Source organism: Gracilinanus agilis, chromosome 3 (genome assembly GCF_016433145.1).
Source record: "Gracilinanus agilis isolate LMUSP501 chromosome 3, AgileGrace, whole genome shotgun sequence".
NCBI lineage: Eukaryota > Metazoa > Chordata > Mammalia > Didelphimorphia > Didelphidae > Gracilinanus > Gracilinanus agilis.
Window position 1 is genome coordinate 243,114,706 of NC_058132.1, and position 7,197 is coordinate 243,121,902.

At 35.7% G+C, this 7,197-nt stretch overlaps 1 protein-coding gene across 1 annotated transcript in view; it reads left to right on the forward strand.

Annotated features, from left to right (window-relative positions):
- The window catches only part of PDE11A (phosphodiesterase 11A), a 532,399-nt gene that overhangs the window by 314,568 nt on the left and 210,634 nt on the right, over positions 1-7,197 (forward strand). The gene's annotated exons all lie outside the window — the stretch shown is intronic.

Here is a 7,197-nt window from a genome sequence, read left to right on the forward strand (position 1 = left end):
TTTCAATCATGTTTGATTCTTCATGACCACCATTAGAGTTTTCTTGGCAGAGATACTAGAGTGGTGTGCCATTTCCTTCTCTAGCTCATTTTACCAATGAGGAAACTGAGGCAAAAAGGGTGAAGTGACTTGCCCAGGATCACAGAACTAATAAGGGTCTGAGGTCAGATTTGAACTCAGGAAGATGAGTCTTCCCGATTCCCAAGCTGCTCTCTCTGCTGCACCACCTTGCTGCCCCTTCCATTTTTTAATATACTTTATATTTACTTATTGGTGTACATGGTATATCCTTTCAAGAGAATGGATGCTCCTTGAGGGCAGGATCTGCTTCTTTTTCCTGATGACTTTTTGCATCTCTTCTACCTTCATAGTGCCAAGCACATAATAGTTACTTAATAAATGTTGAATGAAATCAAGGTTATTCTTCATGAGTATCAGAATGATACAGAATGGCTACTGTGTATGTTTTCTTAAACACATTTTAATAAACTAATAAACCTTAATAAGGATTGAGGCAGCTAGACAACCTAGTGGATAGAACCCCTGGCCTGGAGTCAAAAAGGTCTGGGTTTAAATCCAACTATAGACACTAACTGTGGAACCTAAAATAAATCACTTAACTGCTATCTGCCTCAGTTTCCTCAACTGTAAAATGATAAATAAGATAATATATCTACATTATAGGATTTCTGTGAGGATCAAATGAGATAATATTTGTAAATCAATTAGCATAGTGCCTGGCACATAGTAGGCACTTAATGCTTAATCCTTTCCTTTCCCCCCAATAAGAACAAGGAAGAAAATAAATCTTTAGTAAAAGAGCAGAAATATACACAATGGTTCCATTTAATGATAGCTAATAATAATAGCTAACATTTATATAAAGCTTACTATGTGCCAGGCAACATGCTAAGTACTTTACAATTATCTCATTTGATTCCCACAATAATCCTCGAGGTATGATTTCTGTTTAAATATACAGATGCACATACATATTCAAATGTAGGATGGGATGGATGCTCCAGTAGGCTCTGATTTCCCTCTCATTGAAATTCTTCAAGAATTTTGAAGAGAAGGACCTTTATTCCCTTGATTTTTGACTAGAGGTTCTCTAAGTTCCCTTCCAACTTTAAAAATCTATGTGTATACATACATGTACACATATATATGTAAATATACTTATACTAATATATAAAAATATTACAAATTATACAGTGTCTCCATGTATTTTCTATTTAAGGACAAGTCTTCTGGAGAAATTTCTAAAGAATGACAATTAAATGGCTTTCCACACAATTGTCTATACCAGTGATGGGCAAACTATGGCCTGCAGGCCAGATGCAGCTCCCTGAAATGTTCTACCTGGCCACTTGACATTATTCCTAATCTGATGAATACAATGAGTAGGATACAATACAATGAAACTTTGAAAGAGTTGCCTTAGAAACAGACTGACAGATGAGCATTTCCTTTCCTTTGGCCCCCTCTTTAAAAAGTTTGCCCATCACTGGTCTATACTAAGCCCCCCCTTTTTTACTCTTATTCGCTATTCTAAAATCTGCAAAGACTAATAAAGACTTTTCCCAAAAATTTTGTTTTGATCTTTAAAATCTTAAAAGTTTAAAATCTTCCTTCTCTATATTGTTCTTCAATTCACCAACTTTCCTTCTACTATGGCCTCATTAACTTTAATCCCATGGGTGGCTATTTTTCATGAATATTGTTGCAAGCTAAAAATTACTAAATTCTGATATACCTAAAAGATGACATTATTTTTGCAAGTGGAGCTCTCTTTGAAGTCAATAAGTATTCCACATGTGGAATGGATACACAGAGAAATGAGAACCCAACCATAAGGCCTCTGAGATAAAGTTTACTTTAAGGGAAAGACCCCAAATCTAGTGACTGCCAAGAATGCACTTGTAACTCAATGCAATTTTAATTTCTTAGACTTAGAGTTCATTTTAGGAAGTGACAAAAACAACTGAAAGAAAGTCTTTTATTTATCTAAGTTTGAATTATATATTATTTGCTTTCCTGTCCTTATACCCTCCTTCCAAAGATTTGCTGTGATCCAATGACACTGATCTCCTTAGTGTTCCTCATGCAAAACCCTATCTCTATGTTCTGAATTTTCTCTGGTCTGGAATTCTCTACTTCCTCATTTCTGTAACTCTAGTTTTCCTGTCTTCCTTCAAGTCTCAGCTAAAACCCCACTTCATCATGAAGTCTTTCCCAGATTCTCATAATGCTAGCACCTTCCCTCTAAGATTACCTCTCATGTATATCGTATGTGTAAATCTTGTATGTACATCATTTTTGTATACAATCTCCCTCACTAGACTGAGCTTCTTGAGGGCAGTGACCATTTTGGCCTGTCTTTGGACCATCTAATCCAAAATTAACGGAACACGGATTCTTCTTTTCCAAATATCTGACAAATGGTCATTTGGCTTTTACTTGAAGAATTTCAATGAGGGGGAAATCAGTGTCTACTGGAGCATCCCATCCTGCTTTTGAATATGTATGTGCATCTGTATATTTAAGCAGATATCATACCTCCCAGTGTTGTTGTAGGAATCAAATGAGACAACTGTAAAGTGCTTAGCATAGAGCCTGGCACATAGTATTCTGAGCACTTAGCATACAGTAAGTTTTTTAATAAATGCTTGCTGATTAATTTAGCACAAAGTAATTCTCCAAGTTGCAAGAAAACTGCTGATCTGCATTCGCAGCAGGACTTTCCTCACTCAAGAATTTCCAATATTCATGAATCACAGGTCGAGTCCTTAGCCCTATCCTTATGTGCAAGGTACAATGATTGATATGAGGGTGAGAAAGACACAAACAAAATTGTCCTTGACCCCAATTCTATCAATATGCTGAGGAATGGGGAAATACCTTGTATATAGATAAACAAATACAAAGTGTATTACCCCTCCCCACCCCAAATCATTTAGGTCACAGATCCATGGAAATATTGCAGCATTCTGTTCTTAAAAATGGATCCTAGGAAGCAGAGAATTGGTTAAAGATACATAATGGTGGGGTCCCTTTCTTCTCATTTTACCAGAGATTTCAGGGTGAAGACTGTGCTCTTGTACTGTCAATTTGAGGACTGTGATTTCACATTAAAATGTCATTTAAAAAAACTATTGGATCATGAGTACTTGAGGAAGGACTGATCTCCAACACCCTGATGGCTTTTCCCTAGCAAATGAAAAATGGCACAAAATATGAAGTATTTCGTTGGTTTGAAATGATAAGAAATCTTTCTCTCTCTAGAGCATCAGAAAAGTTTAAGCAGATTTTGCCAGTAATTTCCTTCTATTGACAAATGCTGCATTACTGTACAAATACTGTATTTTATTATCATTGGACCAGTATAGAGTATCTTAGGATCTTCTTTACTTTTCTCTGTTGGCTTTTGATACAGTTCCAAATTATAATAACTCTCCTTATAGTGCTTTCAGTTAGGCGTGAAAAATCCAAGTGTTGAATTCTTTGGGCTTTGATGACTAGCACATTTGCTTTGGGATTTTTTGGAGGGGAGGAGGGGTTGTTGTTTGGCTGAACCTGTGATTCTTGTCAGTGCAGGGAATTCCTCTAACAATACAGATGGGAATCTCTGTGAATTGGTCTTAAAAATTTTCCTGAAAGTTTAATTGAAAGGTTTTATAGCTGAAAGATTAAGTGACTTGTCTAGATGACAGTTATAGGCATGAAACAAAGTCAGAAAATAAAGCTCTCCTGGTCAGGTGAAGTCTGGAATTTGTCATAAGAATGAGTCTAATTTCTTCTGGTAAACCTTTTGAGAACTCAACTTTATTTTGTGAAGAGGCATTAAAGGACTTTAGTGGACATCTATACTCCATAATGATTTCCATCCATAAATATCATTTAGAAAGCTTAGTGATAGAATTTGCCCTCTTCTGTGAGGCATGCATTCCACAGAATGATAAAATTTAGAACTGGAAAGGACCTTAAAGGTCATCTACTTCCAGAGGTTTAAACATAGGGTCCAGGAACTTTAAAAAAAAGTTTTTGGTAACTATATTTAATTGGTTTCCTTTGTAATTCTATGTATTTTATTTTATCAATTAAAATCCTTATTTAGAAAAGAAGTCCATAGGCTTCACCAGACTACCAAAGGAGTCCATGACACATAAAAATTTAATAACCCTAGATCTAGAACAACTTATTCATTTTAGAGCTGAGAAAAGTCCAGAGGGGCTAAATAATTTTCCCAACATGACACAAATATTAAGTGATAAAGTTGGTATTCAGATTCAGATCCATTCACTCCAAATACAGTGCATTTAGGTGCTTAATTAAGTATTCTGGAAACCATAGGATAATAATCTGGAGCTAGGACATCAGGAGATATCTAGTCCAAGCTCTTCTTTTTATATTTGAGGCAACTGAGATTCAGAAATTTGAAAAAAGTTAGTAAATGTTTTTTTTTATAATCTTACCTAGATTTCCCTGTGTTCCTCATTCTTTGCCTTTCCAAAGAGTCCCTTCTTATAAGAAAGACATTTTTTGAAGGAAGAAGAAGATAAAAAGGAATAAGAGAAAACAGAAGTCAAGGAATGTTAAATGATTTGGCCAAGTTCACATAAGAAGTAAATGTCACAGGTGGGATTTGACCAGAGTTCTTTTTACTTTAGTTTGTGATTAAGATCATGCTACCACATAGTTAAACACTGAAAACACACTAATATTTCAGGCTAGTCATATAAGATTAGTCACAAATAGAAAAGTTCCAATTCATTTTAGCTCTTTTAATGGGGGTAGTGAGAGACAGACAGACAGACAGAGAGAGAGAGAGAGAGAGAGAGAGAGAGAGAGAGAGAGAGAGAGAGAGAGAGAGTGTGTGTGTGTAAGGGACAGATAAAAGGAATGAAAGAGGTAAGGAGTGGGGAGGAGAGCAGGAAGGAAGAGGAGAGGGAGAAGATTGGATATGGGGAATTTGCTTCTCTTCAGATAATTTGCTTTGTAAGCTAAGAAACATATTCCCAGAGTCAAATTGAAGGCAATAAGTACAAAATTAACTTTTCTTAATGACAAAAGGAATTACTCTGAAAGGTTTGTGTTCAAAGTTGGGTTGCTTTGCCTTAAGACTAGAACTGAGTAATATTTGGGGATATAAACCAGACGCAGAGGGTCAGCACAAAACATTGTCCCCAAGAGTGATGAGGCAGCTCTCATGATCTTCTCTGGGCACTTATTCTTCCTGACTGTTAATTTATGTGTCTGTGAAACTCCACTAGATACTGTGGAATTGACCAGATCGGTTCTACAGACAGATAAATTAAATCACACAGAGCCAGTTTCAGAAAGTCTAAGCAAAATATTAACACTTTGTCAGGCTAAATATTATCACAGACTTTGAGAACTTGAAAGGGACTGGTAATATGGTCCAACTCATACACATAAAAGGAATTCTCACTATCACAAGCCTGAGAAGTGAATATCTGCTTAAAGACTTTGAAGGAGAGTGATCCAACCACCTCCTGAGGTAGCCCATTCAAACTTTGGATAGCTTGAACAGTTAGGAAGTCTTTTCCTGAAATCAATCCTAGTCTATCTTCATCTTCTACCCATTGAGCAATCATGTTCCCTCCCACATATGACAAACCCATCAAATATCTGAAGATAACTATCATATCCTTTCTACCTCCCTCCTCCTCAACCCCCACTCCAGTCTTTTCTAAATTAAGCCTGTACAGTTTAACAATATCCCCATCGATCTAGTTCAAATCCTATTTCCTTTATGAAACAAACATTCCCTGATTTTTCTGGCCTAAAGCCATCTTCTATCACTACTTGAAACTTATTATTTGTCCCTTGTATTTGTTCATGAATCACTGTGGGATAATGAGGCAATATCAAGTGAGACAATGTAGGCAACATGAAAAGTACTTTATGTACTTGAAAGTACTATGTAAAAGTAGCTATTATTGTTATTATTACCAATGTGTCATCTCTTCTATTGTCATGAACTATCATTTACCTGTTCCATTCAACTTTTCATATATTTATTTCTCATCTTTTCAAACTAGATTATAAAGCTCTAGAGGTAAGGAGTCATTATTTATAAATTTTAGCTGAATCAAAACAACCTTTTAAATTAGATTTTCTAACTAGGAAATGTGAATATGTTGAGAAGAATTATTTTGAGGCATAAAATTCATGCAAACATAAACAAAGTACAGAGACAGTGAAGTACAATGGCTAGAGTGCTGAACTTGGTGACAAGAGAAGCAAGGTTCATATCCTACCTCCAATATTGATTTTGTGGCATGGCCAAGTCCCTTAACCTCTATATGACAACTAGGCAGGATTTATGTACTAGGAACAGATGAACTGTAATATATTGTGGAGTTCTCATAGTAGTGAAATTCTAGTTCCTTCCTTTATCATTCCCATATAGCCACAGTAATAGTCATAAACTGAAATGCTCAGATATATTGATTCTGCCATATTTAGACTTTTGAAAATATTCATTTCTTTGCTCTTCCCAGGTGTTTAGTATATATGATTAAGCCAAAAGCATCCATTCAATTTGGTTAATTAAATTAAAGTAGAGGGAGGAGTTAAGCCACTTAGTTTATGTACTGGTTTCAAATTTTTTAAGTTTTCATGCTTTACTATAAGTTTATATTGATGTTTTATTTTGTCTAAATCTACACACATCTTCCCTTCTTCAACTCAGAAATCCATTCCACATAATGTCTGTTTCACAGAAGAAACAGGATTTGTGCTGGATCTATGGAGATATTGTTAAACTGGAAAGTATACAAAAGAGTACATCCAGGATGGTGACAGATCTTAACTCCATGAGGGCTAGTTGAAGGAACTGTATGTGTTTAACTTAAAGAAAACTGGAGCTGGGGGTGGAATAGGATTGGAGGTAGCTAGGGTGATATGATAGTCATCTTCAAGAGAAATTAGTATTTTCAAAAGCCAAAATACGGCAGAATTGACACATCTGAACTTATCAATTTATGACTGTTACAGAGGCTTTATGGGGATGACAAAGGGAGTATCTGGAATTTCACTAGTGTAAAAATTCACCAATTTATATGCCCAAAAAAAAAAAGAAGAAGAAAAGAAAAGGAAGGAAGGAAGGAAGGAAGGAAGGAAGGAAGGAAGGAAGGAAGGAAGGAAGGAAGGAAGGAAGAAAGAAAGAAA